We start from the raw sequence: 11,493 nt of genomic DNA on the forward strand, positions 1-11,493 counted from the left end.
CCATAATTTTGAATCTGTTTTGCATTTGCTAACAGCAGCCGCCTGTGCAGGAGGTATGGTCTTTCCATCTAGGAAATATAATCCAAGCCTCTTAATGCCTTTCATGACCAATAATGACCCTTTTGTAATCCTCATAGTCCCTTTACCAGTTCTATACTCATATCCTTCATCATCCAAGGTGCCTAAAGAAATCAAGTTTCTTTTTAAATCTGGAATATGCCTGACTTTGTTTAAAACCTTTATTGTGCCATCTGCATTTCGAATAGCAATATTTCCAATGCCAACAACTTGACATTTATGATCATTGCCCATCATAACACTCCCACCATCTATCTCTGAGTAGTCCATAAACCAGCTTCTATTTGGACTCATGTGGTAAGTACAACCACTATCTAGAATCCACTCTTCATGGTCTCTAAGACCTGAACCTGTGCATGCATCTCCATTGCTCAATTCTGTATTCTTTCTTTGTATGTTGATTACAGCAAATACATCTCCATCTGAGCTGTAAATATCATTAACTACTGCATTCGAATCATTGCTCTTGTTTTCTTCTTCCTTGTCCCTTTTCTTTTTGTTTCTTAATTCCCAGCAGCTTTTGATCAGGTGTCCTACTTTGCCACAATGGTGACATCTTCTGGTCTCTTTTGATCTTGATTTTGATCTTGAATTCCTTCTGTTTCTTGAGTTGTTTCTCCATGGTTGTCTGCCTCGAGTGATCAAAGCCTCATCTATCTTTGACTCCTGTTTTGCAGCCTTCTGCCAGTTTAATTCAGCATCTCTCGATCTGAGAGTGCTCATCACATCTTCAAGGGTCAAGGTATCCCTGCTATACATTATAACAGTCTTCATCTCCTTGAATTGTTCGGGTAAACCATTCAGAACAATCACTGCTTGATCTTCCTCTTTTATGACCTCTCCCATGTTAGTCAATGATAGAACAATCTTGTTCAAATCATCTAAATTCTGTTCAAGTGAAACAGTAGCATTCATCTTGAAACCATAAAATTTCCCTTTCAAGAAGATCTTTGTTGCAGTGGACTTTGCCATGTACAATTGATTCAATTTGTTCCAGATTCCTAGAGCCGTTTTCTCTCCAATAACTTGCCTCAGTACATTGTCTGCCAAATTCATGATGATTGCTGATCGAGCTTGTTTCATCACAGTGTCAGTCTCCTTCTTCTTTACTGCATCAGTTTCTTTCTCAGTGACCTCTTCCAATGCTGAATCGAGTTTTTGGTAGATCAATATGGCCATCATCTTTTCTTTCCACAGACTAAAGTCCCCTGATCCATCAAATTTCTCTAGGTCGAATCTTGTTGAAGATGAAGCCATCTTTATGAAATTCTTGAATCTTCACAGCTGAGTTCTTTTCTTTTCTTTGAATCTTGAACCTGGCTCTGATACCACTGTTGTAATTCTTTCCTACAACACAGAACTCAGCAATGCACAACCACAAATGCAATAACTAATAAAATTGTTATTGATAATACAGGAAACAATCAAACAATAAAATGCTACAGCAATTAAAGTCAGCAAAACATAACAATGAATAATAATGCAGTAAAGTAATCAAAGACACAAGAATTATACAGGTTCGGCCAAACCAAGGACCTACTTCCTGTTTACTCCCCTGAGTAGTCTCTTTTATTGATTTAAGAGATGAAATTACAAAGCTAACAATGTTAGGTGCATCACTAGTCTCAAACTTCTCCAAGAACTCAATTCGAGTTCTTTCTTGATCTTCTTGAAGTCAATCGACTGAACCCCTTCTTCACAGCTTCACAATCTCTCTATCTAGGCTCTCAACTCACTAATTCAATATGAATTACAGTACAATACAATGTGTATCCCGAGCCCCTTTTATAACTAAGACATAGAGACCGAAATGACTAAAATAACCTTGATGCACACTAACTAACTTTAACAACTAACTGTATAAACTAACAGTATGTTAGTTTATCCTTTTTACTGTGGATTACAATTCCACAATATACCATACCACAAAATATATATACTGAGTTGAAAAATAATATACCATCAAAACTTACAAAATTATTACTAAAAAATGTATATATACTACCACTATACTACCACTATGATACAAAATTATATACTACCACTATCTATAATAAAATAGAAATTAAATATCACAAAAAATATCATACCACAAAAAACATATATACTAATTGGAAAATAATATACCAACAACCTATAAAAAACTTAAAAAATCAATATAACTTTAAAATAAAAACTAATATACATATACTACTATATTAAAGTAGTACAGTTCTAAATAAATTATAAAAAAGGAAAATTTAGGTAATCAAATGGTCATTTATCTACAATTTAAAAAAAATGAAGACATTAGCTTCTTGATGGCTTTATTTTGGGTCATTTTCTATAATTTCTCTAGTTTTTGCACCCCATGTGCATTGTTTAAGCCCCATGCTCAAGACTTGCAACAACTCATAAGACCATTGAGTATGGGGATAAAGAATCAATTCCATTAATAATAATAATAATAATAACTTATTGTTATTGTTATTCAGATTTACTCATTTATTAGGGATATAAGCATTGTAAATAAGATATAGCAAAAATAAAACAAGAACTGCTTCTTTCTAAAACAAAAACAAAATGACTCCACTTCCTGAGGCGACATGTCCACTCAAAGTCTAGCACGCATGACTCCACTTCCTGAGGATGCTCTTGAATAGTTTGTGGGATCATCAACACTCTCTGCCGCCTTTTCTTTAGAGGACTCAGTGGAAACTAATTCAACATCTGCAATGGGTGGAGGATCATCATCGACGACAGGGTTGAAAGGAGCAACAGAGGAGACTTAGAAGAAATCAGTATAAGAATAAGAATTTAATAAAAAGATTGAGACTAAGAATGATACCAGTAGTACTCAGAGGCATACCACTAATCATTTGATCAGCCTTAGACCTGCAAAATTTATATTAACATGCATAATAACTAAGATAAAGAAAATTACACAAATGAAAACAGTGAAAGACAAGACAAAAGGTTAAAAATAATTGTGTATAATATATTCAGTGTTTTTTTATCATCCTGATTTCAAAATATACACATACAGACAAACTCTTGTGTATAGAAACTATAATAGCTTCACTGCAATACTTGCTATATGTTGAAAAGACAAAAAAAGGCTTGATTCAAAATAATATATTATTGGGAAATTTGCGGCATAAATACCCATTTTGTTCATTTTGTTGCTAATAAGTACCTAATTTTTAAAAATTGCGGCATAAATACCCATTTTGTTCATTTTGTTGCTAATAAGTACCCAATTTTTAAAAATTGCGGCATAAATACCCATTTTGTTCATTTTGTTGCTAATAAGTACCCAATTTTTAAAAATTGCTGCATTAATACTCCAAATTTCACTTTTTAGACTCTGTCGTTGGTACCCACTTAACAGAGTTACTATTAAAAACACGTGTACTGTCCTGATAATTCTTCTTTTTTTTCACCTAAGTAATTAAGAAAATACAATAAGTACCATCAATAATGTGTCTAGCTTTATTTTTAGCCCGATAAAAAGTCCAAGAGGAAACTTTAGAGTACTTACTAATTTTTATTTTAATTAGTTTTATGTATTTTCTTAATTAATTAGGTGAAAAAAAAGAAGAATTATCAGGACAGTACACGTGTCCTTAATAGTAACTCTGTTAAGTGGGTACCAACGGCAGAGTCTAAAAAGTGGAATTTTGAGTATTAATGCAGCAATTTTTAAAAATTGGGTACTTATTAGCAACAAAATGAACAAAATGGGTATTTATGCCGCAATTTTTAAAAATTGGGTACTTATTAGCAACAAAATGAACAAAATAGGTATTTATACCGCAAATTTTCCTATATTATTTGAGTAGTCAGTCACTCAGTGCACTAAATTGACAAAGTCAAAGATATGCAAAACTTCTAGTACAAACCAAAAATGAGATATGCAAAACTATTTGACTAGGCTTAGATCATCAACATGTATGAATTAACAAGTAAATTCAATCTATAATTAGTCTTAAACACATACATTGCAATAAGGGAAATCAGAACCTATTGCAGTAGTCAAAGTCAACAATGCAAAACCAACAAAAACAAAGGGCAAATCAAAATCCTGTTGTATGAATTAACAAGTAAATTCAATCTGTAACTAGTCTTGAACACAACATACATTGCAATAAGGAAAATCAGAACCTATTGAAGTAGTCAAAGTTAAGAATGCAAAACCAACAAAAACAAAGGACAAATCAAAATCTAGTTTTCAAACAGAACAATCATTTACAAAGTCACACTTACATTGTCATTAAAACATTAAGGGAAACAGAGAAGAAAGTGAGGAAATTCAGATCTAGAAACAATTTTCTATTTTTCAAAACTGAAAAACAAATGGCAAGAGGAGCAAATATGTCAGACAAACATTGCAGAAGTCAAGTTAAGAATACAAACAGGGAAGAAAGTGAGGAATTTGAGATCTAAAACCTCACATTTTGTTTCTAAAAACAACAATTTTCTATTCTCAATTATGTTAATATCAAAAACTAAAATCTAAAATTGAAGTTGTATACGTAATAAAAACTCACTCGTCCTCCCCAAACTCAAATTTTTTTATCTTCTTCTGGCTTCATCCGATCCCGATCATCTTTATCTACATTGACCACCCACGATGGAGACATTTACTTAACATTGAAATTGAACAACACCAAACCACAATAGTCAGAAAGAAAGGAAATCGTGAGTTACCGCACAGGCGAACAAGGCCGGCGTCAATCCTGTAAACAGTCAGTTTTTAACAAATTACAACAACAACAAAAGCAATTAGGTCAATTTTCAAAACCTAAAATCTAAAATTGAAGTTGTATTCTATTCCCAATCAATTAGGTAAGCAAACTCACTCCGCCAAACCGCGCTCCATCTCCATCTCAAACTGTGCACGGACAAAAGCCTCAAAGGTATCCGCATCTGCATATATCATATCTTTCCACGAACTCATACCTACATCAACCACCCACGGACACATTAAATTGAAATTCAACGATACAAAAACCAGAAGACGATCCAACAAAATCAATCGTCACTTGCCGTCGGCTTTGATGATTTCCAGTGGCGATTCAGTGAGTTAGGGTTTCCGAGTTTGGAATTCTTTCTTTTCTAATCTTCTTTTCTTTCATTCTTTCTTTCTTTCTTTTAAAGCTTCTGTAACAGAATCTGAGATTCTATAGCCTTAATTTTTGCATTAATTGATTTGTTTTCTCCGATTACTAAAACAGAGGAATCATAGCTAATGTGAATATACAAATATACTGATTCTTTCTCTAACTTATTATTTATTTCCTTTTTTGGATATAGAATATAAATATATATATATATATATATAAAAGAAAATGCCACGGAATTGAAAGGGAGACCAATTATATCTCAAATTAATTAAATCAAAATTATTTGACCATATTAAATGTCCCGTTCTCTATGCAAAATTTTTGTTGATTGATTTTTATATGATCAGACAATATCGTAATATAAACTAATTAGCTAGGGAAATGAGATCAGAATGAATCAGGTGATTTATAGTTATACACACAGGATTTTGTATTAATATAAAATATAAGAGTTGAATTTCTATGTGGGGAGAGAGAGGGAGAGAAGAATGGAGGCATTATTCGAGAAGAGAGCGGAGAAAGAGAGAGAGTGAATTTTGTTGATGACAATGGCAGTAGAGAAAAGTGTATGCAATCATGATTTTTCAAATCATTATTCGACATGATTTTTCAAATCCACACCATAATGTTCGATGCGATTTTTGTAAAATATATAATTTTTTATTCGGGTGTTCTTTTAGGGTGATTTTTTTTTAATTTTGAGTATTTTTCAAGATCTACACGTTTGACATGCTCATATGTACATTTGAGAAGTTTAAAACTTGAAAATATACCAAAAGATATCTTAAACATGAGGTATGTTTGCACTTTTGTATTTTTTACAAGTGTTGCACTTCACAAATGTGCATATGAACATGTCAAACGTGTAGATTTTGAAAAAATACACAAAATAAAAAAAACACCACAAACGGACACCCGAGTAAAAAATTATGTGTCTTGCAAGAATTACATCGAGCACCATCAAGCAAAGTCATTTTTTCATGAAAAATCATGATTTTGAAGGTCACATCGAGCTGGCATCGAGCACCATTGAACCACCATTGAGCAAGGTCGATTTTCTGCAGATTTCAGAGTTTCAGATCTGAAAAAAAAAAAAATCGCAAAAAAAAACCCAAAAATTATGGCCAGATCTATTCAAAATACAATATTTAGTGTGGTGGTGGTGTTGGTGGTGCTGTGAGGTGAGAGAGAGTGAAATAATAGAGAGAGAGGGGAGAGAAATAAGAAGTGAAAAGTGAGGGGGAGATGGTAAGGGTATTTTGGGTAAAGTGCCAAAAAGTAGCATTATTTTGAAATATTTAATATGTTTAGCTTTTTTTTAAATTATAGCCTTTATCAAGCATATAAACTGAAATTTCCCCCTATTTTATTGATTTTTTAATTAAATGACCTAATTGAGTTTATAAAATGAGTGCTTAGTGAGAAGTCATAAGTTAAGATTCTGAGACGAAAGACAAGCTTGACAAGTGACAAGTCAGATTTTCTGATAGGTTTTAGATTCTCTCTAAACACAAGTCTTTTTCTAAGTCTCTTTGTTATTTTCTCTTCTTCTCTATGTATTTATCTCATTTGTTGAGAATTGCCTACACTAGTCTAGGTGATTCTAAGGATACATTGGAAGATTGTGAAGAAATTAGAAGAACGGTTCAGTTTCTTGATAATACTCTGGGACAGAAAGGATACAAAAGTTAAAGAAACTGAAGGAATGACTCTTTCATTCCGCTGCGTATACTGTAAATATTCTTATCTTTGTTTCTCTTTGAATTCAATTTTAGAAACATGTTCTAGGTTATCTCATTTTTTTTTAATATCAGATCTACATGAAAATAAATAAAGATCCTGTATAAGTTTTCCCAACACTATGCTCGGGACATTGATGCTTGGAAAGCTCGGGACACAAGTAAGGAAATTGTTGTACCCGTAGAGCAGAGTGAGGCCCTATAGTTTGTGTTGCAGGGCACGACCCTATATGTTTGTGTTGCAGGGCGTAGCCCCATTGAATAAACATGCATTTAATATAACCATATAGTCCTTATAAGTTATAAATGGCCCACATGCATATCTAATACTCATAAACATGCATTTAATATATCCATATAGTCATACCAATCATGCACACCACATAATTATGCATTTAATCATTTCAACATATATAAATCAATTATGCCTTCTTGACACACTAATCAAGGCCCAAAGCCTTATTAGCAATTTTGGGTTGTTACAACTATCCCCTCCTTATTACAATTTCGTCTTCGAGATTTATTCAAACACATCGGGTAATCAATCTCGTACATCTGACCGTAAATTCAGAGTCCAATTCTTTACATTTTTTTTTCCTTCAATAACAGTCTTCCTAGAGTGACAATTTTGTTCCATTAGATCTTATCTTATAACTATAGTTTCATTAGCTTTTCCTTGCACAATAACTCTGTTGAAACCCCAGGGTCTCCTTACCTCATCAGCGGTGATTGTTGTACATTTCCCGTCTTGTCATTGGCACCAATAATACTTATAAGCAACCACCCACACTGTTATATTATTTTATAATATAATATAATATTATACTATATTATAATATAATGTTTTAGATTAAATAAATGTGACAAAGAGTGTCACATATTGTAACATATGATAGAGAGTTACAATATTTAGATATATGAGATATATCCAAATATGTAACATATTTGGTGTTACAAATTTGTAACTTCCAAATATTACCATTTATTGTGTAAATTTGGTGTTACACAATATTGAGATGAATTTCATAAAGTCATATGTGAAATGGTTGTTAGAGATATGATTTTAACCCCAATAATGTGTTTTGGTGGTTACAAAATCATTTGGGAGGGTTTGGAACCGTTTAGAAAAATAACACATTTTTAAGTGCTGAAATTGGTCAGTGGCCGCGGCCACAGAATGTTGGTGGCCGCGGCCTGTGGGACAGAGAGCAGTGGCCGCGGCCACAGGTGTAAATCTGACCAATTTTTCAGTTTTTTTAATCTTTGTTGAACGGCTCAAAAAACCCAAATAACTCTCAAATCTCATTTTTAATTCCATATTAATCCAATTAAACATTGGTAACAGCCATGGGGGTTGATGGAATTTGAAATTCAAATGGTGTCTCTAAACTCTATAAATAGGAGCCTATAGCTCACTTGAAAGACACAACTTTTCTATCTGTTAGAGCACTTAGCTAGAAACACCTTGAGGCTTGATAATTCCATAAAGCATTTCGTATAATCTGTGAGAGATCCCTTAGTGCTTGAATAAGGGGGAAATAAGCTTTTGGACAAAGGTTTTAAACCTTGTTCAAGTTAGTGATCCCCAACACTCCTCACTTTGGTAGTGTGAGTGAGAGTTGTTTATCTTTTGTTTCTTGTTCCTTTCTTTTATTCTATTGATTTTCTTCTTTTCTTCTTGTTCTATTTACTTGTATTTTTGTTTAAGAGTTGTAATCATTTTATTTCTTTTGTTCAAATGCTTCTAGTTTATTTGTATCTTTTGTTATAGAGTTGTATTTTCTATTTCTATCATCTTACATCTCCTTCTCCTTTTATTTGTATTTTCAATTATAGAGTTGTAACACTTTATTTAATAAATCCTTGTCGATTGTAATATTTTTGCATAGGGTTGTAATTTTCTTACCATTTCCATTAAGACAAATACTATTTTTCCTAACATTCAAAAGCTTATCCCTTGTTTGTTTCAATGGAAGGTGAGACCATTAAGATAATGAATCAAGACCCAGTAAGGTTGGATAGGTTTGATGGGTCCAATTTCACTAGGTGGCAAGACAAGGTGAGATTCCTTTTGACCACTCTCAAAATTGCCTACATTCTAGAATCCACTATAGAACCTCTCCCAACGCCATCCGACAAGGACACTCCCGAGGAGGTGGAGAAAAGAAGGAAGAGGGAGGAGGACAATCTCCTTTGTAGGGGTCATATCCTCAACACCCTTTCCGATAGGCTTTATGACCTCTACACTGAGACCAAATCAGCCAAGGAGATATAGGATGCACTTGAGACAAAGTTCAAGGCGGAAGAGGAAGGTACCAAAAAGATTTTGATATCTCAATACTTTGATTTCAAATTTTTTGGTGATAAACCTATTCTTCCTCAAATTCATGAATTGCAAATAATTGTTAACAAATTGAAAGTGTTAAATATTGAGCTTCCCGAGGCCTTTCAAGTTGGTGCTATAGTGGCTAAATTACTACAAACTTGGAAGAGCTATAGGAAAAGAATCCTTCATAAAAATGAGGATTATTCTTTGGAGGAAATCCAAAAGCATATTCGAATCGAAAATGAATTGATATGTAGAGATAAACGTGTGAATGGGTCTAATGGAGAGACTTCCAAAGCAAATGCGGTGTCACAACCAAAACATCCCTAAAACAAAGGGAAAAAGGGTAACAAGAAATCCTTGGGTCCAAAAACCAACCCAAACAAGTTTAAGGCGCGAGAAAGGTCTTTGCTTTGTGTGTGGGAAAAATGGTCACTATGCTAGAGAGTGTAGGCATAGAAAAGACCAACAAGGACCTAAGGTGAATGCAACTCAAGAGGTAAACATAGTTGCTACCCTTAGTGACGTGAATGCGGTCCAAGGCAAGGTGAAATGGTGGTGGTATGATACATGTGCCACCGTCCATGTCATCTATGACAAACCATTGTTCAAGACCTTTGAAGAGTCAAAGGGCAACCATGAGATTCAGATAGGCAATGAGGGCAAATCCAAGGTATTTGGCAAAGGTAACATTGAAGTATTTTTCACCTCTGGCAAGAAAGTTACATTAGTAAATGTACTTTATGTTCCCGAAATGAGTAGAAACTTAGTAAGTGGAGATTTGCTTGGCAAGCCCGGCATTAAAGCCGTTTTTTAGTCCAGTAAAATTATACTTACCAAATCAAATGTATTTTTTGGAAAGTGGTACTCTTGTGAGGGTATGGTTAAATTGTGCACCAATGATGTAATTTTCAATGTTATCAATAAAAATGCTAATTCCGCCTATATTGTTGAGTATGATTCTCTAATGACCCAACTATTTCTAAGACCTTGGACCATTAGATCTACTATACATAGCTACTATTTTAGGAAAGATACATAAGAAATAATATAACTTTATTAAATCTCAAAATATTGTATCAATTACATAATAATAGAAATTATGGCATGGGTACCCATTATTTAAATCATAAAACATAATTTTAAACTAAAGAAAATTGTTTACAAAACTAAATGCGGAAAAAACATGATTTAAAAGAGTAAAAATAAATAACTTCATCATCTATCGACACGCAGTCCACACATTCCATCCATCCTCAACACACAAGCCAAGCTACCAAGAATCCTTCCGCCTTCCATATTCATTTTCCTGCATCACACTAAAAATAAAGGAATGAGCCTAGTGCCCAGCAAAGAAAACCTACTAAAAACATACATCATATATCATAAGCATAAAACTACATCATAAACATAAACTATAAAACATATGACTATAAAAATATATACCATATATCATAAGCATACGCTATAAAACATATGGCTATAAGAACATATACCATATAGGACTACAATATTAATGGTCATTAACTCATTAACATGGCATGCGATAAACCATCTAGGTCTCATGTCTAATATCTGAGGTAGGTTAGATCACATGGTAGTATATGATAACCAATCTAGGTCCCCTGTTTAATATCTGAGGTAGGGTAAACCATAACTCTAAACCATGAAAATGATAAACTAATCTTGAGACTTGCTATCTAAGCAAGTCATATGCCCAAGGACTACAAAACATAGCATACATATACTTATTATAGCATAAACATATCATAACATAAACTTATCATAACATAAACATAGCATAACATATCATACAAACATACAAGATCTATCCTATTTTCCTTACCAATATACCAGGATGATGAGAACAAAGTCGGGATTTTGGAACACTCCTAAAAACCATTAATATAGAGGTGAGTATTCTAAAAGAAAGAGATGAATGAACTAAATACCACCGAGAATATTCTTACCGGCAAGAAACCTCAAGTTCGAAGAACTTAGATGCCTAACCAAGAATAGAGAATACGAGTTAGGATTTGAGTAGAAAAACTATAAGAACAATACAGAAAGGAACTAGAATAAGGAATACCTTGAATGCTTCTATGACCGAACTATACCTCGAAACTGAAATACACTATAACCTTACTTCCCAAGTGTTTATTAAGCTTATAATGATTAAGCTTATAATCTCAACCCAAGTGTTTATCACTCTATAGTCTCACTAGCACCTGGAAGGTTCTGATTA

At 33.3% G+C, this 11,493-nt stretch overlaps 1 long non-coding RNA gene across 1 annotated transcript; it reads right to left on the reverse strand.

Moving 5' to 3' along the window:
- Positions 1–2,485: 2,485 nt before the first annotated feature.
- Positions 2,486–5,099, reverse strand: LOC133804654 (uncharacterized). The gene is made up of 5 exons (XR_009878564.1): positions 4,920–5,099; positions 4,768–4,796; positions 4,608–4,672; positions 2,906–2,952; positions 2,486–2,787 (listed from the first exon to the last, which is right to left on the reverse strand). It is a non-coding gene; the product is annotated as an uncharacterized LOC133804654 (long non-coding RNA).
- Between the last annotated feature and the right edge of the window lie 6,394 nt (positions 5,100–11,493).

This window comes from Humulus lupulus, chromosome X (genome assembly GCF_963169125.1).
Source record: "Humulus lupulus chromosome X, drHumLupu1.1, whole genome shotgun sequence".
Taxonomy (NCBI): Eukaryota; Viridiplantae; Streptophyta; class Magnoliopsida; order Rosales; family Cannabaceae; genus Humulus; species Humulus lupulus.